The 25,237-nt window shown below is 43.8% G+C and overlaps 1 long non-coding RNA gene across 2 annotated transcripts in view; it reads right to left on the bottom strand.

The window, feature by feature from the left end:
• Positions 1 to 659: 659 nt before the first annotated feature.
• Positions 660 to 25,237, bottom strand: part of LOC144823144 (uncharacterized) — a 683,784-nt gene continuing 659,206 nt past the window's right edge. The window contains exon 6 of one of the 2 annotated variants that reach the window (XR_013608742.1): positions 660 to 1,129. This is a non-coding gene — a long non-coding RNA (uncharacterized LOC144823144). Of the gene's footprint in view, positions 1,130 to 1,213; positions 2,398 to 25,237 lie in introns of those variants that run through there. The other variant, XR_013608745.1, reaches the window with a different exon arrangement.

Below are 25,237 nucleotides of genomic sequence, written 5' to 3'. Positions count from 1 at the left end.
GAGTTTCAGACACCCTGCCTGCGTGAGAAATCTACTTAAGTGGAATGTAGGGGGCAAGTATGCCAGTTCAGGAATTGTTACATTACTCCTGGGGTAGGTTTACAAACCTAAAGTACACAGCTATCCACAGCCCAAGCCTACTTTGGAGTGCAATAATAGATTTAAAGTTCTGTCTGAGCTCACCGATATTGATTGACTGGGTAGACTTGAGGCTGCAAGTCATAAGGCAGTGCCCAATCTGGCTTTAGCTCAATCTTGGTTTCCTGTTCTTACTTTACCAATTACAAATTCTAACTCAAAAGCACCACTGCAAAAACATTTCAGCTGGAATGTAGCGGGACTTTGTACCAAAGTACACCTTTCGGTTTGACAGCTATTTGTACGAAACTATTATATTGTGGTGTTTAAGGAAACCTGGGACCCTCCACCTTCGGTGTTTGATGTGTGTCCGTGTGCCCGCTGAAGCTTATCGGTTAGGACATGCATCAGGGGGTCTATCAATATGGATTCATTTGATGTCTGGTGGTCATGCTCAGGCTTTGGAAAACCCCAGAAAGGATTTCCAGGTTGTACTTTTCTTGGGGAATGAGCCTATATTTGGTTAATTTTTTATAACAACAACTTTGTTAGTACACTGAACACGAAATACACAGTTTTATTTGAATTTATTGATTCCTTATAGGTAAGGCCTTGATAAGGGGGCACCCGGTGCATCGCTGTCTAGCTGGTGACTTCAACTCCAGGATGACCCAGCATCTTCAATCATACAACGAGAAGCACTCTACAGTGGTTGTTGAACATAGAGGGAAGGGACTAGAGGCATATCTTTGAACACTTGACTTGAATAATATTATGGACGTGGGTGGTGTTAGTGAATTTGGGCTCCCCACTTCTAGGGGGTAGAGGGAGCCCATCAGTAATTGATTTTATTTGTATTTCAAGCAGCCTAATTAACAGATTACAGCATGGAGTAACTATCCCCTCAAACTTTGGCGATCACAACCCTATTGAAGCAGTATTGGCTGCACAACTGAGGATCAAAACCAATGTTGATGATGGAATTAGCAAACTGCAATCATCCTCAGATAGGCTCAGATTGGTATGGAAACTCCGTAATCCGGTCCAATTCCTAGAAACCATAATAAAAGTGTTGTGAGGAAAAGATTGACAACAACAAATTCCGTACAACAAGGTAAGTTTATTTGCCACCAAACTTGCTATGACAGGCGGGCAGCTTCCACCAACTGTCACAGAACCAAAGCCGCCCTACGTTCCAACCCCACATTCCGTGTTCAGACAACACTACCGAGTCATGTCAGAACATCACATTACTTTTCTCCTCCAACAAACCTTAAAACCAATTTACTATAAAGGTGTGATGTATGCTACTACAGAGTCACTTTACTCAAAGCTAAAACAGTAATTACATATTGCATGAAACAATACCGATCAACGTAACATTGTACATAAATGCATAAAGGTTTAAACTACAAAGGAAAATAGAACACAAAACAACAATTTAAATCATTGTAAATAAAAAAAACATACCTCACCGCCCCTACTAAACCTATAAAATACTATACAGACAAATATAAATCAGAAATTGGAGAAAATAATCAAGCATTAAGAGGTTTTGCAAGAATCTGCTAAAATACTGTACATCTCAAATGAACATACACAGCAGTGGGCCGAAACCACAGTTCATAAACAGCACAGAAACAGACTCTAATTTAAAACCATATTTACTTCCTAAACCACATAGGAATATGTCTAATTCTGGTGCTTTGGCGGATTACTGGTTCTTGGATATTTTACATATCAACTCTGAGACCCTTGCATATTTGGAGGAGTTCCACTGTCCTTGGCAAAATGTCCCAATTTACCACATTTTCTACAGATGATATTGCTAGCTGAACACGGTTTGCCTGAATTAAAATGTGGTAAATTCCCACACCTAAAACAAATATTGGACAGTTTTTTGTGTGTCCTTACTATCTACATACTCTTATGCTACAGTCTTACTCTAGTATGACATTGCCCATGACCCCAGATCTTTTCTTTTCCAGTTCCTTGACTGACAACTTGGATGTTTCGATGCCTTTTGCGAACCGTAACATTTCTTCAAGCGAAGGATTGCTTAAAGACATAAGTTCTGCAGAATAGATTTGTTCGTACAGTAACATATAAATTGATCACGAACTAGCTAGTCCGTGAAGTTTTGAAATTCACAGTCTGCTACCAGACTTCTGAGAGAAGATACATCCACATGAACTCACTCTCCGGACAACTGCTTTCTCATTAAAAACGTTTGTCATAGTACAACAATCCTGGGTTGAACACCATAACATTTCTCCAATTTCCTGATAGAGAATTAATAACCTGAAAAACTACGCAGACCTGCAACAAAGGAAGAAGCCAAATTTTAAATAACTTAGCTTTACTTGTAAATTTCACCCAATGTATAAGACATGAGAGAACCCTAAGACAGTGAAACCAAAAAGTACCCTGCAGGATATGGTATTAAAATGCACTCCCAATGGATTGCTGACAATACTACACGAAGTGAGAGAAACACTGATTATGAATTACTTAACAGGATGCCTGGAATTAAACAACAGATGAAGGGTGTGCATCACTGAAATATGTACTCGTACCTTGTTAATAACTCCAGGCAAAACAAACCACTGTTAATGCTCCCTCAAGTGAGTGTATCACTGTTGGGAACCTTTTTTATCAACATGACCAAAATTATACACAAGGAGAAGTGTGTGCATCACTGAATTCAAATGGATTCCGCTTGCACACGTCATAGAATTATCATGCTCCACAGTTTTGACCAATCTAGTCCAAAGCATGGAGCCTGCACCTTGTATATACCCGGACGGACTAGGACGGAAAAAAAAAAAAAAATAACTTACCTTCTGCCCCTCTGCAGGCAGGCTCCCAGAATCCCCAGAGGCCAATCCTGACGCTGCTCTCAGCATGGGACAGGAACAGACTAATTTGCATATAGCCAAGTTCTGAGCTGGGATGGTGCAGTGAGCTAAAAAACGGTGATGGATCAAACCCTGATCTTTGGACTGGGTAAGAGTGGTCTGCTTAATTCAGGCACTCTGTTCATCACCACCCCCTTTTCTGAATCATTTTGTCCACCATAAGCGTGGAAGGGTATACTCAGATGTGAGTCCTTTGCTCATTGCACCATCAGGATTCAAGCAAGCCGGGCTGACGACGCCTGAAATGGCAGAAACCGGTCCCCGGAAGCTTGTTTCCTTCCCAGTACAAGAATTGGCTTGGTAGTTTGGTTTGCCCTGTTCCCATCATGCACTGGGAGAGGAACAGACTAATTTGCATATAGCCAAGTTCTGAGCTGGGATGGTGCAGTGAGCTAAAAAACGGTGATGGATCAAGCCCTGATCTTTGGACTGGGTAAGAGTGGTCTGCTTAATTCAGGCACTCTGTTCATCACCACCCCCTTTTCTGAATCGCTCTCAGCATGAGAGCAGCATCAGGATTGGCCTGAGCGCCCTCGATTTGCGCTCCCAGGAGGCTGGCAGACTGTGCCTGCTGTCTCCAACCCCGAAATGCAGTTCAGGTTGGAGACCGCTTCAGTGCTCATGACGGTTTGGCTGGTCTGAGACGGCTGGCCAAACCCACATGCGCACTGAAGGTAGTGCACCTACCACTCCACCTTCAGTGCCAGTCATCCCCTGGCCTGCCCCCAAGACTCAGCACACTTAGAAGAAAAATCAAACAATAATAAAAAGGGGTTTAAAACCCGTTTTATTATCGTTATATTTTTTAAGTTTTTGAGGGTGCTGGCAGGGAGAGGGTGACGCTTCTCCGCAATAGCGGAGGACCCGCCGCTGTGCTGTGTAAAACTTATCAGATCCACACATACTGCACCGAGGTGGTTTATTCAAGACTGCTCGGCAGCCAATCAATTATTGCGCACAGCACTTACTGCTAATCCTAGGGATCCTCCCCCAGTAGCTGCTCCACATAAGCAGTAAAAAGCGGTTACTGCAAAGAGATGGCAGGAGGTTATCACTCAACATTGGAACACACTAGCCCAAGCAGCACCTATGAAGGACTATAAGCCATTCTGGTCTGCTGTAACTGCCAGGAGAACAATACACCATACTGCAATTCCGATTAGTTGCCATATTTCTAATTAGGCATGTGAAGCTCACTTTTCCAAAATATATTGTGCCACAGTAATGATCACGCAGCTGAGCATGTTCGGTAACAACTATCAGGGCATCCGGGTAACTTTATGTGAAGTTGTTGATTCCATTCAGTGGGAAGGCACTAGGCCCGGACCGAGTCCCTATAGATTTGATAAAGTCCAACACTGAACTTTGGACTCTGCTACTGGCTAACGTTTTCAACAATCTCGTGCATTCCCCAATACGGAGTACTTGGACTACTTTAACCATCGTCCTAATTTTCAAAAAAGGCAATCGGTCTCAGCCTAGTTGCTACCGCCCTATCTCACTCATAGACACATCTGTCAAAATCCTAGGCAGAGCCATATATAATAGAATTAAAGAATGGCCGTCAAAAAGTGGAATCTTACATATGTCAGTATGGATTCAGAAATCATGTAGGTGAGCAATGTCTGAACTTGAATCTAATCATTGTCAAGTACACAATAGCCAGGCAAACACCATTGTATCTTGCATTTAGGGATTTTACATTTGCATTTGATTGACTGAATCGCTTGAAGCTTTGGCAATTGCTTCTCTCCAAGGGGTTGGACGAAGCACTTGTATACTTTTTAGCCTCCCTCCATGAGATTATGAAAGCCAGAATACGGTTTAGGCGTAAAGTCTCTAATGAGATAAAAATAAATTGAGGTGCACGAGGGAAGGCTGTATGTTGTACCCTTATTGTTTATATTACATATTAACTATCCAAGCCCTTATCTAACCACCATGACCCCAGATGTCCCCAGGTGAATGGTGCTTCACTGCCTTCCTTGCTTTAGGCTGACGACACAGTGCTGATGGCTCGCACTTCGAAAGCTCTGCATCAGTTGGTGTCCTCCATTATCCAATTCATGGCTGATCTCGATTTTCAAACACATTTTTCGAAGTCATATAATATGGCTTGCGGCCCTAAGCGTATCCAGATTTCTACCCTTGCTGTTGGTGCAAATCGCTTGGAAAGAACCAGCACTTTTTCTTACCTTGGGGTCATTTTTGATTCAGCTGGTGCTTGGGCACCTAACATCACACATCGTAGGCTGAAGTTATCTAGGGTAGTTGGCTCCCTTTTTAGTCTAGTCCCCTGAGGGGAGGGCACTTTCATCGCTTCTGCAGATTTATGTTACTTAGTGTGTCCCTGTTGCAACATACGAGGCCAAGATTGGGGTACATATTGCCAATTGCAAAGCCATTAATGTGGAGTAAAACTGCTTCTGTAGAAAAGCTCTCAATGCCCCCTTATCTTCTGCCCATCTTATTTACCACAAGGAGTTGTGATTGACTTGTGTAAGCGACTGTATGAGAGGTCACCCCCTACTCTTGTGGTTATCTAGTTGGAGAACAGGGGAGGCCGCCCTTAATAGAGACATAATCAAGGATTGCTTAGCATGCAATAAGAGCCTTAGTTTCCATGGCTAGCATATGTGAAGAAAACATTTCATGAGATTAGGTTGTCTCACGCTTTTATCCAGCAGTAGTTTAAACAAGCATTGGCATAGCCAATCGGTCTCGCTTTTGGGATCTTATAACTGTTTAGCCATGCAACAGTTGATGTTGTTGCACCAAGGATATTGAGCTGCATAACTAAATACTTATAAGGTCCCGAAGGCGAGACCTATTGGCTATGCCAATGCTATGTTTTTCGAATGTAATCCCACATTTCAACTCCCTTCACTACAGACTTAAAGTTGGTACTGTTGCAGGTCAAAATAATAGCATAGATGTTCAAGAAAAAGTGCCCACAGGTGTATGTTTTTATCTTACTCAAATATCAATTAATTAAAAAAATGTTTTAATGTTGCATTAACAAAGTTGGTGTCTCGCGACTGGTCTTTATGCTTCATAGGGCTTTAAGGATTCGGTCTACAGTTCTAAGATGTTCCACAGTGGGGCGGTAGACAGCAGTACAACACATGCACCCATCATTCCTGTGCACTCAAACTTTAGTGGTGATATCATCACTTCTAAGATGCTTCCTTCACTGTTTGGGTAGAAACCTGCTCTGGCTGCAGAAAACCAGATACCTGGCTGCCTTTCAGGGACTTCTGCGGCGTAGTTCCGATTGTGACACGTTTTTAAGGGCGCTGGACAGCTCAAATGCTGTAGTAGGCTTGTCAAATTGTATTTTTAAAGAGTGAGCCTAGCAGTGCTGTGCAAGACCGGTGAAGGGAGCCCAACTGCTTAAAAGAGGACGGAGGGTACATGTTAACATAGCCCCAGAGAAGTACCAATATAATGTTACGTTTTGATAGTGCGTAGTGACGTTACACATAGTGTGGTGCACGGAGTCAGTTGCATTTTTAACACTGTATGTTGTTTTATGTGGCCGCCACTGGAGAGGCAGGTTTTAGATCAAGCGTGGCAGATGGGGCGCGGGAGGGGGAGGGAAACAGATGTGTATTGTCACATTTCACTGCAGCATTCAATGCCTTTGTTTCAAATTATAAATGGAGCCAATGGCTCTTGGCATGTGTGCTCATTGACCAAGCTTTTTTACTGCTATCACCTAAACTAATGCACAAAGAAACCTTCCGTTGTGAGCGCGCTTTAGGGGCCTCTCTATGGTGGTCACAAGGCAAAATGCATGGGGGATATGCGCCCCTTTAACAGACGTCTGGCAGGAAACATCATGTGCCACCAGTGTAACACAGTACATAAATCCGTGAAGCCACAGGGCAGTTGTGGTTTACCAGTGAACTGTCGTAGAGGTTTAATGAGAAGTTCAATGTAGTCGTTATGAGTGCTTGTAGGATCTATGCATGTGTGTGATAGGAAAATGTTACCCGATAGTTCTGATCTTTATATTAAATCATTAAAGTTTATTAAATCATTAAAGTAGGTAAACTAACAAGCAATGTCTGCGCGGCCGTGAAAGTGACTCTGCCGTGTGGCGCGAAAGTGAACGCAATGAAGCTGACGAGGGAGTGGGGAGGGGATTCACGCGCCATTACAGAAAGCCGGATGGCAGCTGTGCACGTCGCGCGCGCTTGTGCGCGTAACCGCAAGCTGGTGGCCGGCAAAAGCCTCTGGGTATCACTTTAAAAACCCAGTTACTAAATGTCTCGCCAGAACAGTGCATGCACTGGCTCAGGCGAGACCTAATAAAAAGTATGTGGAAACACTAATACTTAATCATGCTCGCTCTCATAGACTCTGTGGAAAAGTTAAAGCCCTCTGTCGCATCTTATCTGCACCTGAACTTTGATAGTCCGCCAACGAAATATCGGTTTAGTGCATGCAGGCAGTGGGAAAGACACTTATTATTTCGTTATAAGGCGGACACCATTAAGTATTTGCTTTGTTTCCCACTGGGCTATCAACAAAATCTTGGTTCCTGCCTATGTCCTTTTGATGGTAGATCCGGGCAAACAATGTTATATTTTATCCTTTTCTGTGAATTTTACAAAAAACTCAGCTTTTTTTTCTTACTACAATTGATGGACGATGAGGCTTGCCTTCATGTTGGCTCTACCCTTAGAGTCGCTGTGCGGTCGCGAAGCATGATGCACTTTGAGTAATGTATTCATGCTCTGGCTAGATATGTTTTTATTTGGATTGTTTACTTTCATAGATGCATTTTTGACCCGAATAAAGTATTTTCTGATTATATAACCACAATTCTTAATTTAATTGTAGTTTGACCACCGTTTGTTTTGTTCCTTGGTTTTCTGCATGTACCTTAGCCAATTTTATTTTGCTAATATAATTAAATAAACTGATCCTGGTTTCCACGTAATAAAAAACGTCGCTGGAGCTACTGTCTCGGCTTCAATCCGGCTCGCCCCTGGATGCATGTCCAGCAAAGTGTTTGGCCAGGGTGGCATCGGCAGTAAACAGCTTGTTGAACCCCCTGCTCAATTTGTCTTTGAGTTCTGGAGTGGTGCCCAGGGAATGGAAACACGCGCTTATTCTGCCGCTGATCAAAAAACCTCTGTTAGATCCTTTGCTGCCGGCCAACTACAGACCAATCTCCCTCCTCCCTGCTCTGGCGAAGGTGGTTGAGAAGCATGTTCAGCATACACTTACCACCTTTATTGAGAACAACAACCTCCTCCATGATTCTCAATCGGGTTTCCGTGCCAATTATAGCACGGAGACAGCCCTTGTGGAGGTGACCGATGCCATCAGGGAGACGCTCGATCGAGGGGGAAAGGCGATGTTGGTCATGTTGGACTTGTCGGCGGCTTTTGACACCGTCCCTCATGCTGGTCTCCTTTTAAGACTCAGGGAGATCGGACTGCGGGGGACGGTGTTGGATTGGTTTCAATCCTTTCTATCGGGCCGCCGACAGGTGATCTGGGCTCCACCGTTCTCAGCTGAAATGCCATCGCTAGAGGTCGGGGTTCCTCAAGGTTCCATTCTGAGCCCCACCATTTTTAACATCTATATGGCTCCTCTGGCGATGGTAGCTGAGGCTTTTGGGACCCGGGTCATCTCATATGCTGATGACACCCAGCTCCTGTTCACGTGCAGCAAAGGAGAGGTCTTTGACGGCGACAGGATTAAAGACTGTCTGAGTGCAGTCTTTGCGTGGTTTCAGCGGCACAGCCTGAAGTGCAACTCGGATAAGTCTGAGCTGCTTTTCTTTGGCTGTGCCCCCGACCCGAGCTGGAAGTCATGGTGGCCTCAGGACATGTTCCCTCCTGAGAAGTCATCCTCCCAAGTGAAAAATCTTGGAGTAGTATTTGATGACGATCTATCGTTCCGTCCCCATATTATGGGGCTAGCAGGGAAATGCTTCGGCATTCTTAAAATGCTGAGGAAATTTCTGCCACTGCTTTCCCTGCAGTATCGAAAGACTATAGTCCAGGCACTAGTAGGGTCACGGTTAGATTACGCAAACGCGCTCTTTGCAGGTCTGCCCAAGTATCTTCTGGCGAGACTGCAAATCGTTCAAAACTCGGCGGCCCGAGCCATATTTGGCCTGCCAAGGAGAGCCGGTGCTTCTCTGCTTTTAAATAGGTTGCATTGGTTACCTATTTCTAAAAGAATCAGGTTCAAAATTCTCACGCTGGCGTTCAAAGCCCTTCATCATGTAGGTCCCAACTACATTAGAAAGCGTACTGCTTTCTATGTGCCACGGAGGATGCTGCGGTCAGCCGACTTGGCTAAAATGGAGGTGCCTACTGTCAAACGAGTTCGGATGGGAGGTCGGTCCTTCCAATATATGGCAGCGTGCCTTTGGAATGAGCTCCCTCTCTCCCTCCGTAAAGCTAACAGCCTCTTAGCTTTTAGGAAAGAGCTGAAGACCATGCTCTTTTCCGTGTAACCATTGTGACTGTAGCGTTTTCTGCCTTTGTATTCTAGGACTTCAGGCCTCTTTGCCAAAGCGCCGGGACACCTCCTGGGGTAGCCGTGCGCTCTAAAAATACGGCCTTAACAACAAAATATGAGGTTGGACACAAGTTCTTTTCTTATTACTACCATTTCTATATTACTTAGTTATTAATTAGACAAACCCATTAATGGTATTACATTATCCAGCGTTATATCTCCAACCTTATGCCCCATCTGTTCTCTCACTTGTGGGTCTTGATTTTTCTCCTTTTTGTCCCCCTTCTCATTTTCCTCTTCCTCTTTATTTGCCCAGGATTGCTCCTCTTCCCTGTGTTTTCTGATATTGGAGCAGTATTCTCATTTTGTCAAAGGAAACAAAGACACTGTAGGTTTCGATGTGTTAATGCTTGTAGAAAGTCCTTCTCCTTCAACTGAGTTTAGTTCTTATACGATGAGCAAGTTCAATGTATACTGCTCAGCAGTTATTTCTTCTAGTAAATATCGTTTCATAAAATTACCAAACCTCTTTACAAGTACAAAGATGTTACCTTCATTTGAATCGTTTTTGTTGCTTTGAAATTTCTTTTGTTTTCTTACTTTTACTTCCCCCTCGTGTTTGTTGATCCCTTTTTCACTTTCCTCAGTATTTTTTTCAGTTCTTCCGTCAAGGTTACTTTTTTGAGGTACTGTTCAATTTGTTGCATTTTGATCTGTATCTCTTTTTTTCCCCAAACATATTTATTGATTTTTTTGTAAGGTATGGGTAACATTTTATCCGAAATACAATTGATCGAAATGAATAAGATACAGAAGTTATCTATAGGCAACACTAAAGTTAATCAAGTACTAAAACCTATTAAATATAGCAGGGTCATATATAGACAACGTAAATCGACAGTACAATGATAACACCGCAGCATAATAGCTGATTTGGGATAAAGTGCTTTTGTGATTTTATGTGTATATAGTTAATATAATGCCCCTCAATAACTCCTCATTGGTAGCCCTTATCTATCCCTAATCGATATTCCTGTGCTACCCTTGCATATCGTTATCTTTATTGATCATCTCCAACCATTCCTTCACAGGAGCCCAGATCAGTTTAACCCAATTCCGTGCCCTCTTCCCCTCATAGATGCCTTTTTCCATACAATACATAGCCAAGAAGTCTGATCTCCATTACATGTACGTTGGGGCATCTCAGTTAATCCATCCAGATGCGAGGCACATTCGATCTATAGCTATCGCAACAAAAATCAGATATCCTCCCCCGCTAGGGAGTTCCAAATCCTCACTGAGCCCCAGGAGAATTACTTGAGGCGTGATGTTCACATGATGTTTAAGGATCAGCCCAATAAAACCTGTGGTTTCAACCTGGGACAAGTACTAAGCATATGTATTAGATCCGCTTCTTCAGCCCCCCATCTGTGACAATTTGAGTCTGGTCTCTTACCCCATTTAAATAATTTCTTGGGTGTGTAATACAGATCCAAAGCTGTCTTAAAATATTGACTTGGGAGGCTGGCTGTCAATAGTGTCCCATTGCATATCTCCAGAGACCTCTTGACGTCTGACCCATCCACCCCCAGTCTTGACTTCCATTTCACATTCTGGAGTTCGATATAATCTGGGATGCCCTCAGTTAAAGTGTCATAGATTTGCCCAATCGTTTCCTTGGTCCACTACAACTACAACTGGATATTCAGAAGTTGATAGTTTTTTCATCAACTTTACCAAGGTAATTAATCTTGGATCTTTTCCTTAGTTGACCCAAAATTCTCCTGGGGTTGCACAAAGAGCAGAGCTGATCTTTTTGATATAGATCCCCCAGCTTCACAAACCCACACTCCACATATCGCTTACACATACCATCTTGGAAAATACCTGGTAGAACAGGGGAGTATAACGATTCACTGTAGTGATTGATATCTTCCTTCTAATCTGACACAAGACCCCAATGACAGTCTTAAACTTGTTTTTTTTTATAGTAGCTCTTCACTATGTTCCTTAGAAAGCAGCCCTTTACATCGGAGCACAACGTAAGTTGATAAATCGACTGAGCCGCTGCCGGGCTTATATTGTTAGTGTTACCAGTTATCAAAACTGCTGCAGCATGTTGGACCAGTAGTATAGTTAAAAACTAGGAACCGCCCATCCTCCCGAATTGTTGGGGAGCATCATAAATCTTGAGCCCTCCTTGGTTGCCGAAACTGTGACACAATGCTATTGCATAATCTTTCCAACTTCGTTAGCCCCTTCCCCTGTATCTCATGTGGGATAGTCCTAAATAAATACAATATTTTCGGGAGAACAATCATTTTCAATATGTTACCCCTCCTGTCCAATGCCAAATGCAGATGATTCATTCTATGCAGATCCTGCTTGATTTCATTAAATAATGGGGCTAGACTCAGTTGTACTATTTTCCCTATATCAGCTGTGATCATTGCTCCCAGATAGATTGCCTTTGCTACCCATTGTTTGTCCCAGAGATTAGAGCTTTCTGTACTGATCACTTGGGTCTTGCCCCCATTAAGGTGATATTCTGCATTCACTCCGAATACACGTGCTTTTTCTACAATGATTTTTAACACGTTGCGGGGGTCTGGCATGACAACAACAATATAGTCGGCATATGCCAGCACTTTATATTGCTCGAGTCACAATTAGTTGTTGGATCTTATTATTACCTTCCAGTCGAGAGATAAACGGATCAATATATAGCACAAATAACAGAGGCGAGCAAGGACATCCTCAGTACCTCCCAGAGGTAACCCCAGGAGACTCGGTCGAAGTTTTTCTCTGCATCTAAAAACACTAAGCCCATAGGTGAATTAGTAATCTCTGCTAAATCCAAAAGCGTAATTGGCCCGTGGACGTTATCGATGGTGTCCCGCCCTGGATAAAACCATGTTGATGGGTTGAAACAAGCTTGGTTATAACCTTCCCCAAAGCTCTATATGACCCTGGGTTTAGGGGACGTTTCCCCTTCTTCTTCATACTACGGTATTAGTATCTTCCCATGATGACGGTATCCCCCTCTAACTGTGCAGTCAAAAATGTGAAGGATATGGCTTCTAAAAGCTCAGGGAGAAATACTGCATAAAATTCCAGCAAAATGTTGTCTAGTCTCGCGGCGTTTCCCCTTGCCAAAGCTTTCACTTCCGTTGCCACCTCGTCAGAGGCCGTAGGTGTTCATGGGAAGCTGTCTCTTCCCCATTTAATATGCTCCCCTTAAACAGTTGGTATAGCAATTTGACTGTGGAGAAATATCCTCTGCGTATAATTCAAAATGATAATTGCAAAATACTTCCAGTATCACAGCAGGGACATCTGTCCTCCTCCCCTGTTAATCACAGATAGCCTCCACCCCCTCTTTCTACCTCCTTCTGCGATGTGCCAACAGCCTGCTGGGGCTCTCTCCATATTCATAGCACTCCGCCCTATAGTTTTGATATTTAGCAGCCACCTCCTTATTATATTGTTCTTTAATTCTAGCCTTGTTTACTACTATTTTCTGTCTGATTTCTCCACTATCCAGCCCTTGCCTGATTGTATTAGCCATTTCAAATAAAAATGGGGTTTACCCAAGAATAGTCCTGGACCTGGGCACTTATTGGTACAAAAGACAGTGGTCCTAGAACCTCATTTATAACAGCAGTCAATCAGATAACATAATTGGTATAATTCGTTAGTTTAGATCAGAGCTGTAGAAGATATATATTAAGAAAAGCTCATGAACCTTAGTTAAATATTTATACATCAAATGAACAAAAAATGCAACAAACCAAAACCTGAATTCACCAAGCGATTTAATGCACTTAGTTGCTGGTGAAATATCAAATTGAATTCAATCAAGAGGGATGTAGATTGCTCCAAGGAGGACCATGCATATGAGAAAAGTGCTCGGTGTAGGTCAGTGAAAAGGAAAGAGATTTAGAGTCATAGAAGGAATTAGGAACTTAGTATTCTTTTTATACAAAACGTACGGTTGTTAATCACCGTCATATACAGCCTAGCCACATATATAATTCATATCATTAATATGATCTACACAGGTACAGAAAAGAATTCCATTTTTGCACGGTTAGGGTCACACAAAAAAGTCAGTCTAGGCCTATCCAGGGGCGTCGACGTTTCGATCCGACTTGGGGCTCAAGGGAAATTGGGGGCCTCGGCCGTGCGGATCTTCTTCAGGACTGGGGTGGGGTGTTGAAGAGCAAACTGAGAGAAGGTGGCTAAGTCACCTAGGGGGTAAAGAAGGGGAGGTTTGGGTCCCCCTTGGAGCAACCTCCATCCCTCTCTTGATTGAATTCAATTTGATCTTTCACCAGCAACTAAGTGCATTAAATCGCTTGGTGAATTCAGGTTTTGGTTTGTTGCATTTTTTGTTCATTTGATGTATAAATATTTAACTAAGGTTCATGAGCTCTTCTTAATATATCTTTTACAGCTCTGATCTAAACTAACGATTTATACCAATTATGTTATCTGATTGACTGCTCATATAAATCTGATTGTATTAGCCAACTCTGCCTCATTTTTAGAAAAACCATCATATATTTCCTGCAACTGGACACGGTTTTGCTGTTGTTTAACCGCGGCGCGAATTCCGCTGCGGTGCTGGCAGAATAATCAGTGGGCGGGGTTCAGACGGCCCCCGGCCGTCCTCCGCACATGCCCACTGTGACGTCGGACGGCCCCCGGGTTAAACAGACTAAAGCTCATAGTCTCCCCCCTTACTCCTGCTTTAGAGTGCCAGACTATTGGTTCCCTGATTTATCAACATATAATCCCTCAGCTGCATGTGTGTCTGATAATCTGTTTCATTTAATAGCTTCCTATCAAATTTCCAGGCTCTAGGTTGCCTTTCCAGGCCTGCTAATGCACACTGGAGTAATGGTGGTTTGTGGTCTGATAAGACCCTTGGGAAAGATTCAATTCCTTCCTGCCATACTAAGGAGGTTACAAAAAAATAATGAAGGCGAACCAGCTTATTGTGGGGATAAGAGAAGAATGTAAATCTAAGATCTGGTTATTTAACCTCTCCCCATACATCAGTTAAGCCAGGATCTCTAATCATTTGCTGCACAGCCTTATAGACTAGTGGCTTCCTACCTGCATATGCAAATAGTTGCCCATTAACCCTTTCTACTTCAATATGCAAGTTGAAATCCCCGAAGAGAATGAAAGGGGTAGGCCAAGTTGACAACTTGAGATGAGCGCATTGAACATGGCTGGATCATATATTTTAGGACCATATAGAGAGCAGATGGTGTCCCTCCCACTATCAATACTAATATCTGCAATGACCCACCTACCTATTGTATCAGCTTTGGTTTTGATTGGCACACCTACAGCTTAGTTGGCCATAATATTTGCTACCCCTCTTGTAGTACTCCCCTGCATCGTGGAACTTAACAGTATGTATCCCAGGTTCTCTAATAACTTCCTTTTCTCCCACGAGACAAGGGTTTCTTTCAAACATATTACATCTGGCTCACAGTCCTGAGCCCCAATGCTATTCTGCCCCTTTAACCCTTATCATTCAGGCCGCAGACATGCATTGTACAGATAGGCATTCTACCCTGCATCAAAAACTCCTCTAATTGTGACTTTCACAAAATAAGCCATCTTGTTTCTCAGTATTTAATCATTTTGACCCTGCTTGTATTAATTAGCCTCATTTACTCTCTGCTGTTTACCAGATATTTTGTGACCCATACCTTTTCTGCTTCTTCCTACTCCCTCCCTACCACCTGCTACCTCCCACTCCACCCCCTGCAACCACCCCACCCCCCTAACCCACTTAACTTCCCTATCACCCCTCCCTCCCCTCCACATCACTCCCTCCCACCCCTCCACACCCTACTAAGGAATTTGAGCCTGAATTGGCCCATTGATGTAAATGCCACCCCCAAGGTGTCCCCTCCACACCTTCACCCCCCGCCCTGCTCCCAAAAAGCAAAAATCCTTTAAATAAAAAAACAGGAAAGAAAAAAAAGATGGAGACCAAAATATATTGAGCAGAGACTCCTACAATACCTACTACCTATGACAAAATTCACAAATTTCTTACCCCCATTCCTGCCTCCCCCCCTTTCCCTAACATTGATGCACCAGATTGCTATAGCGAACGATCCAAAAACTGCTTGCCCTTCACTTCAGAAGAGAAATAATATGTTTTATCCTGAGTGATGGTTTTCAGCTTGGCTTGGCTTAACAGAAAAGCCTGCATTCCTTTAGCCTATGATCGTTGCATCAGCTGTCTCAGTTGCCATCGTCTTTCCACTGTGGCGTGGCAGACATTTGGTCTAACCAAAAACGAGCAGCCATCCGCTGCTGGCCTTGCATCAGGATGCCCCTTTTCAAAGATAGCCTGTCGCAGCAGAAAATTACCAAAGAATACAAGTATAGCCCTGATCCTGGCGCTGGCATGTTGGTTGTTTAAAGGGGAATGATTCTCTTTACTTCGCAGCTCGTTTTTTTGTTCCTGTGACTCCATATGCGTGTATCTTTTGTTCTGCATTATGTAACTCCCCAGTTGTATACGTGTGTGTTAGTTACACTGTCCTTAATTTCAAGTGCATTGTTATTTACTTTTGGTGACTATTCACCCTCTTCAAGTAATGTTACTCTTTAAAGCAAATGTGGAGATCCAAAAACATGCATGGTCTCCTCCACGACTATTGTCTGCAATCTGTGCTTTTCTCCACAATCACTTCCTGGGAGTTGGTGAATTCAGGTATCCTCCAGTCTTGCTCCGCTACCATTTGGTGAGCGCTCTCTGGATTTCTTCTCCTTCTGTGTTGTGCTTTCTTCTAAGAGCTCATCATGGTTAGCTGTTAGGTCTCGACCTAAAGCATTGCTTTAGCAATGCTTGTTTGTCGAGATTCTAGTAAGCGGTCCGAAAAGTCTACCAAAACGGCGGATTAGACACAGTTCATGTGATCTATGCGCGTGCACAAATCAGCCGCGTCACAAACACCCATTTGTCTGTGCCTCGCATCAGATTTCAAAGGCTGCCGCTCCCCAGCCCGCCGCATCAGACTTCAAAGGAATGCACTCCCCCGCCACAGCAATGCCGAGAGCTTGTTCCCATTTGGCACTCCACAGTTTTAAAACTGAATCCATGGCTTTCTTTCTATCTGTGAAATGTGGCATTTTGCTGCAGAGTAAAACATCTCTCCAAGTCCTCTTGTTAACCCCTATTTGAATTAAAATGCTTCCTACTAATAGGCAGATCCGCCCCCTTCTCCTCGTGTACTATGGAGATGAATAATAAGACTCCACACCTTGTTAGCCTTCATTTTCTCCTGTATGGAGTTAGAATTCTACAAAAAATCCTGTGAATCGCTCATAAAACAGTTCTTTGCTACTAACCCTGTTGTCTCCATGAAAAACCTGTGATTCTAGCTGCTTTTCACAGCACCAGAAGTAAATTCGCAATGCTACTTTAATCACTCAAAATAAGGAATAAAAAAAAAAAAAAGAAGCTTTCACCCGCAAAGCCGTAAGACTTTGAAACTGTTAGCATGCATCTGTCGGATTGTCCCCTGTTCTCTCAGCAGGGCATTGTAAACCTTTCTTTGCAAGCCCTTCTTTGCCCTGGAATGATCTGCTAATGTGCATTTCTCTGTAAATCTCTTGGTTATGTTGCGAGTTACCTCTGTTTCTTTGCTATTGCATCATGCTTTGCTGATCGTGAATCACAGTCATGTTATTTATCTAAGGAACATTAATGAATACAAAAATCAACAAACATTTCACACACCCTCACCCTCATTCACCCTCACCCCCTCACCCTCACACACCTCCTCACCCTCCCCCTCACCTTTACACCCCCTCACAACCCCTCACCCTTACACCCCCTCACAACCCCTCACCCTCACAACCCCACACCCTCCCCCTCACACACCCTCACACCCCCTCACCCTTGCACCCCTCACCCATACACACACCCTCACACCCCCACTCACCCTCACACACCCTCCCCCTCACTTACCCTCACACCCATTCACCGTCTCACCCTCACTCACCCTCTCACCCTCACACACCCTCACCCTCACACACCCTCACACCCTCACCCTCACACACCTCCTCACCCTCACACACCTCCTCTCCCTCACACACCTCCTCACCCTCTCCTCACCCTCTCCTCACCCTCCCCCTCACCTCACCCTCCCCCTCACCCCTTCACACACCCTCACCTTCACACCCCCTCACAACCCCACACCCTCACCACCCCACACCCTCCCCCTCACACACCCTCACACCCCCTCACCCTTGCACCCCTCACACCCCCTCACACCCCCTCACCCTCACACCCCCTCACCCTCACACCCCCTCCCCCTCACACCGTCTCCCCTCACACACCCTCACCCATCCTCACACCCATTCACCCTCACACACCCTCACCCTCACACACCCGCACACCCCCTCACCCTCACACCCCCCTCACCCTCACACCCTCTCACCCTCATTTACCCTCACTCACCCTCACCAGCATAGCATAACAAGACATAGCATAGCATAACAAAACCCAGCATAGCATAACAAAAAAAACATAGGATAGCAAAACATAGCATAACAAAACAAATCATAGGATAGCAAAACAAAACATAGCATAAGAAAACAAAATAGCATAAGAAAACAAAACAGCATAGCAAAACGCAACAAAGCATAGCATTACAAAACACAACACATAGCATAGCGTAACAAAACATAGCATAACAAAACAAAGCATAGCATAACAAAACAAAGCATAGCATAACAAAACAAAGCATAGCATAACATAACAAAGCATAACAAAACAAAACATAGCATAGTATAACAAAACAGCATAACAAAACACAATAAAACATAGCAGAACAAAACATAGCAGAACATAACAAAACATAACATAACATAAAACAGCATAGCATAAGAAAACACAACAAAGCATAGCAAAACACAACCTAGCATAGCATAACAACACAAAGCTTAGCATAACAAAACATAGCATAATAAGACATAGCATAGCAAAGCAAAGCATAGCATAGCAAAACACAACAAAGCATAGCATAACAAAACAAAACATAGCATAGCATAACAAAAAAAGCACAGGATAGCAAAACTAAACATAGCATAGCATAACAAAACAAACCATAGGATAGCAAAACATAACATAACAAAACTTAGCAGAACCTAACAAAACATAGCATAACATAACAAAACTTAGCATAACCTAACAAAACATAGCATAACAAAACACAACAACACATAGCATAACAAGTCAAGTCAAAAGAAGTCTTTATTCGATTGTTCATCTTAAAAGACATGCTACACAACAAAACATAGCAAAATACAACAAAACATAGCATAACAAAACATATAATAGCATAGCAAAACATAGCATACCAAACACAACAAAACAGCATAACAAAACATAGCATATTCAAACAAAGCATAGCATAATAAAACACAACAAAACATAGCATAGCATAACAAAACATAGCATAACATAGCATAGCAAAACATAGCATAGCATAACAAAACAGCATAACAAAACATAGCATAACAAATCAAAGCATAGGATACCAAAACATAGTATAGCATAACAAAACAAAACATAGCATAGCAAAACAAAACATAGCATAGCAAAACAAAACATAGCATAGCATACAGCATCACTCTGCACCACCACAGCATCACTCAGGGGCACCACAACATCACTATGCGCTACCACAGCATAACTGAAGGCCACAGCATAACTCGTTCGCCATCACATCACTCAGCGCCACCACAGCATCAATTTGTGCAACTATTCAACAACAACTGGTTCACATATGTTCTCTCAATGTTTCAAGCTTTATTACAAATGTAACAAAAAGATGTTAATATTTCACTTTTGTTCTTGGATTTTAGTCACAATAAAATACACTGAACATAATCTTCACAAAAGTTATTTACAAAACTAAGCTAGTGCCATTATAAATTACAATAACTTTCATTTAAGTATTAATTATTGAAAAAAAATTAAAAGCCATTGTTATTTGTAATATCAATACATGTAAGTCACGTAAATACAATACATATTCCATTACAAATGCTATAGGTGTCACATTTGCGAGAGTTATAACTATTGGCATTGTAAATGACAAAGCTATTAATTTCGCTATTTTCAAAAACAAAACATAAATAAAACATTTGTCATTTACAATACCAATAGCTCAAACTTTCCTAAGGCGAGACCTATTGCATTGCAAATGCTTGATTTTATTCTATTTATTGCCGAGGGTAATTGTCTGTGCGGCACCCCTGCATCCGTCGCCCTCGGCCATCCCGCATCCTCCACTGCAATCCCCCCTTACCAACAGCGCCTGACCCCACGTGTGTGTGTGGGGGGGGGGGGGTCCCAGCGCCCGCAGAACTACACTCCAACCGGCCCCAGAAGGATGAAAGGCCCCTGCATGGCGAGCACCCAATTCATGCAAATGTCCCTTCCCGCAAGCCAGCCCCCTTGCTCCTGCGCAACGCCGTCCCCAACCACTCTACCGCCCTCACTCTACCACTCTACCACCCTCACGCCCTCACTCTACCGCCCTCACTCTACCACTCTACTGCCCTCACTCTACCGCCCTCACTCTACCACTCTACCGCCCTCACTCTACCACCCTCACTCTCCCACTCTACCGCCCTCAATCTACCGCCCTCACTCTACCACCCTCACTCTACCACACTACATCTTTCTGCTATCTTCCATCCGCCTCCTTCTCTAACTCCCTGTTCTCTTCTCCTGTGCTGATCTGCTGTTCTCTTTCACCCCGCCTCCTTCTCTAACTCCCTTTTCTCTTCTCCTGTGCTGATCTGCTGTTCTCTTTCACCCCGCCTCCTTCTCTAACTCCCTGTTCTCTTCTCCTGTGCTAATATGCTGTTCTCTTCCACCCGCTTTCTTCCTTAACTCCCTGTTCTCTTCTCCTGTGCTGATCTGCTGCTCTCTTCCACCCCAACTCCTTCTCTAACTCCCTGTTCTCCTCTCTTCTCCTGTGCTGATCTGCTACTCTTTCACCCGCCTCCTTCTTTATCTCCCTGTTCTGTTCTCCTGTGCTGATCTGCTGCTCTCTTCCACCCGCCCCCTTCTCTAACTCCGTTCTCTTCCCCTGTACCGATCTGCTCTTAGCTTCCACCCCGCCTCATTCTCTAACTCCTTGTTGCCTTCTCCTGTGATGATCTTTTTGCTCTCTTATATCCGCCTCTTTCTATAACTCCCTTTTCTCTCCTCCGGTGCTGATCTGCTGTTCTCTTTCACCCCACCTCCTTCTCTAACTCCCTGTTCTCTTCTCCTGTACTGATCTGCTGTTCTTTTCCACCGCCTCCTTCTGTGACTTCGGTTCTCTTCTCCTGTGCCGATCTGCTGTTCTCTTCCACCCGCCTCCTTCTTTAACTCCCTGTTCTCTTCTCATGTGCTGATCTGCTGCTATCATCCACCCACCTCCTTCTTTAACTACCTGTTCTCTTCTCTCGTGCTGATCTGCTGTTCTCTTCCACCCCACCTCCTTCTCTACCTCCCTGTTCACTTCTCCCATGCTGTTCTGCTGCTCTCTTCCACCCGCCTCCTTCTTTAACTCCCTGTTCTCTTCTGCTGTGCTAATCTGCTGCTCTCTTCCACCTCACCTCCTTCTCTAACTCCCTGTTCTCTTCTCTTCTCCTGTGCTGATCTGTTGCTCTCTTCCACCCGCCTCCTTCTTTAACTCCCTGTTAACTTCTGCTGATCTGCTGCTCTCTTCCACCCCTCCTCCTTCTTTAACTCCCTGTTCTCTTCTGCTGTGCTGATCTGTTCCTCTCTTCCACCCACCTCCTTTTCTAACTCCCTGTTCTCTTCTCTCGTGCTCATCTGCTGCTCTCTTCCACCCTGCCTCCTTCTCTAACTCCCTGTTCTCTTCTCTTCTCCTGTGCTGATCTGCTGCTCTTTTCCACCCCACCTTCTTCTTAACTCCCTGTTCTCTTTTGCTGTGCTGATCTGCTATTCTCTTCCACCCGCCTCTTCCTCTAACTCCCTCTTCTCTTCTCCTCTGCCGATCTGCTGCTCTCTTCCACCGCCTCCTTCTTTAACTCCCTGTTCTCTTTTGCTGTGCTGATCTGCTGCTCTCTTCCACCCACCTCCTTCTCTAAGTCCCTGTTCTCTTCTCTTCTCCCCTACTGATCTGCTGCTCTCTTCCACCGCCTCCTTCTCTAGCTCCCTGTTCTCTTCTCCTGTGCCGATCTGCTGTTCTCTTCCACCCGCCTCCTTCTTTAACTCCCTGTTCTCTTCTCCTGTGCTGATCTGCTGCTCTCTTCCACCCCACCTCCTTCTTTAACTTCCTGTTCTCTTCTCCTGTGCTGATCTACTGCTCTCTTCCACCTGCCTCCTTCTTTAACTCCCGGTTCTCTTCTCCTGTGCTAATCTGCTGTTCTCTTCCACCCGCCTCTTTCTCTAACTCCCTGTTCTCTTCTCCTGTGCCAATCTGCTGTTCCCTTCCACCCGCCTCCTTCTTTAACTCCCTGTTCTCTTCTCCTGTGCTGATCTGCTGCTCTCTTCCACCCCGCCTCCTTCTTTAACTCCCTGTTTTCTTCTCCCGTGCTGATCTGCTGATCTCTTCCACCCGCCCCCTTCTCCAACTCCCTGTTCTCTTCTCCCGTGCTGATCTGCTGTTCCCTTCCACCGCCTCCTTCTCTAACTCCCTGTTTTCTTCTCCCGTGCTGATCTGCTGCTCTCTTCCACATGCATCCTTCTCTAAACGCACACACACATACATACAACCAGGCACACACACACACACACAACCACACACACACAACCACACGAACACACACAACCACATCACACACACAACCACACACACACAATATCACACCCAACCACACACACAATCACACCCAACCACACACACAATCACACCCAACCACACCCACACACACAACCACACATACAACCACACACACATACAACCACACACACAACCCCACACACAACCACACACCTATCTATCGCCCTCACTCTATCTACCTGTCGCCCTCACTCTATCTACCTGTCGCCCTCACTCTCTATCTATTTATCAATCTATCTGCCTCACTCTATCTATCGCCCTCTATCTATCTATCGCCCTCTATCTATCTATCGCCCTCTATCTATCTATCGCCCTCTATCTATCTATCGCCCTCTATCTATCTATCGCCCTCACTCTATCTATCGCCCTCACTCTATCTATCTATATATTGCCCTCACTCTATCTATCTACCTACCTATCTATCGCCCTCACTCTATCTATCTATCGCCCTCACTCTATCTATCTATCACCCTCACTCTATCTATCACCCTCACTCTATCTATCGCCCTCACTCTATCTATCTATCGCCCTCACTCTATCTATCTATCGCCCTCACTCTATCGATCTATCTTACGCCCTCACTCTATCGATCTATCTTACGCCCTCACTCAATCTATCTATCGCACCACCGCAGCATCGCTCAGGGCCACCACAACATCACTCAGGGCCACCACAACATCACTCAGGGCCACCACAACATCACTCAGGGCCACCACAACATCACTCAGGGCCACCACAACATCACTCAGGGCCACCACAACATCACTCAGGGCCACCACAACATCACTCAGGGGCACCACAACATCACTATGCACTTCTACAGCATCACTGAACGCCACAGCATCACTCGTCGCCACCACAACATCACTCAGCGCCACCACAGCATCAATCTGTGTAACTATTCAACAACTGGTTCAAATATGTTCTCTCAATGTTTCAAGCTTTATTACAACTATCAAAAAAGATGTTAATATTTCACTTCTGTTCTTAGATTTTCGCCACAATAAAATACACTGAACATAATCTTCACAAAAGTTATTTACTAAAGTTTAAGCTATTGCCATTATAAATTACAATCACTTTTATTTAAGTATTAATTATTATTTTTTTTTAAACATTGTTATTTGTAATATCAATACATCGAAGTCACGAAAATACAAAACATGTTGCATTACAAATGCTATAGGTGTCACATTTGCAAAAGTTAAAAGTATTGGCATTGTAAATGACAAAGCTATTAATTTCGCTATTTTCAAAACCAACACAAATAAAAAAATGTGTCATTTACAAGACCAATAGCTCAAACTTTCCTAATGCGAGACCTATTTCTTTGCAAATCCTTGTTTGAGTTTGCGATCCCCTTTGTATCAATCCAACGCTCCAGAGGCGCTGAGCATTTGCTGTCAAGTCTGCTGTAGAGTGTTTGGAGGGATCTCCCACAATAATGCTATATAAAACTTACATAAATAAATAAATGCTAACAGCAAATCCTTACAAAAAGGAAGATTATGCCCTCCTATTGACACAGACCAGCGTTTGTTGGGAAAAAAAGCTCAAGTTCGAACAAATACTCTATGTATATCTGAAAGAATATGTGTAATAACCAGCTGTAGTATGGAATAATGGTATGCACAGTGGTTTATTGCTGGAAAATTATGAGTGTATAGCAGGGCTTTAAGTGAGTCTGAGCACCAGCAGTTATTTTTAGGGGGCCTCGAAACGGGTCTCTATCAGGCTCTATTTTCGTATCTCACAAAGGCAGTCCGTTTTCTTTTTCTTGCTGTTTAATTTTTTCATTCTTGGACTGCAGTGAGAGCATACACAACGATTGTCATGCCAGGTGAGCCGCGTTGCAGGAGGAAGGGAAATCGGCGGGGTCGCCGGGGTCGGCAGTTTCTTCTCTCCCTGCACCATCAGCTCATCTCTTCAATTATTTTCAACATGATTACCTTCGTCAATGCTTGTTCTTCATTGTGGAGAGGTGCATTTTATGTGAGGAGGCGTCAATGAAGGTTTCAAAAGTAGATCGATACATAGCGAGTTGGAGGGATCAGCCTGTTTTTATGACTTCAGAGCCTGTTAGGGGGCTAGATGTTGGCCATTTTAGGTAGACTTGTGTGCTTACGACATCACTAATATGATCCTTGTTGTTACAGTCCACTCCACCCTGCCACTGCTAAATATATTTATAAATCATAAAAGTAAACGAGGACTGCTTTTGTCATAAGCCTATGAAGAGCCACATAATGTCAGTTTCCACTAGGCCATGCCATGCCATATTTTGGAGCGTTCTCTCTGTGTCTCAGTATAATGTTTATATTTTGAACGAGGTACTCGTGGTGCCAGGACCCCAGAGACAGGCTTTGTGTGATGTTTGACACCCAGGCCGCTCAAAAGCTTTTGGCATTCCTGGTGACTGATATCAGTGCAAGACAGGTCAGCAGAAGTCTTATTATGTTAATCTGGTGACACATGTCCTCCATCAACCACACATTTCGAAACCTATATATTTCTTTATAAAGATGTCAAATGAAAAGATGTGGCTATGACCAAACCTGAAAGCCCACATAAATGTCATGTATCAGAATCATAATAATAATAAAAAAGCTTATAAAGCGCACAGCTACCTCCTACAGAGGTGTCCTGGCGCCGATAGTGCTGTTGATCTAACTATGTGGCAGATGTATCATAAAAGCTCTATTCGATTTTTGCAAGTCATAAAAGCACAGAATAAAATACAGATTCCTTTAATTAAATACATCAAACAATATGTCTACAATTTCCAACGTCATCTCATAGAATACAAGTTGAACAGGTCTTCTCCTAGCCGACAATGCCTATCATCTTAGCGCTCTCAGAGACTTAGCAAATCAACAGGACTCGGATACAAAAGCCATGAAGCTG

This window comes from Lissotriton helveticus, chromosome 3_1 (assembly GCF_964261635.1).
Source record: "Lissotriton helveticus chromosome 3_1, aLisHel1.1, whole genome shotgun sequence".
Taxonomy (NCBI): domain Eukaryota; kingdom Metazoa; phylum Chordata; class Amphibia; order Caudata; family Salamandridae; genus Lissotriton; species Lissotriton helveticus.
The sequence above is the reverse complement of the archived record's forward strand: the minus strand, read 5'-3'. Positions and strand labels throughout refer to the sequence as shown.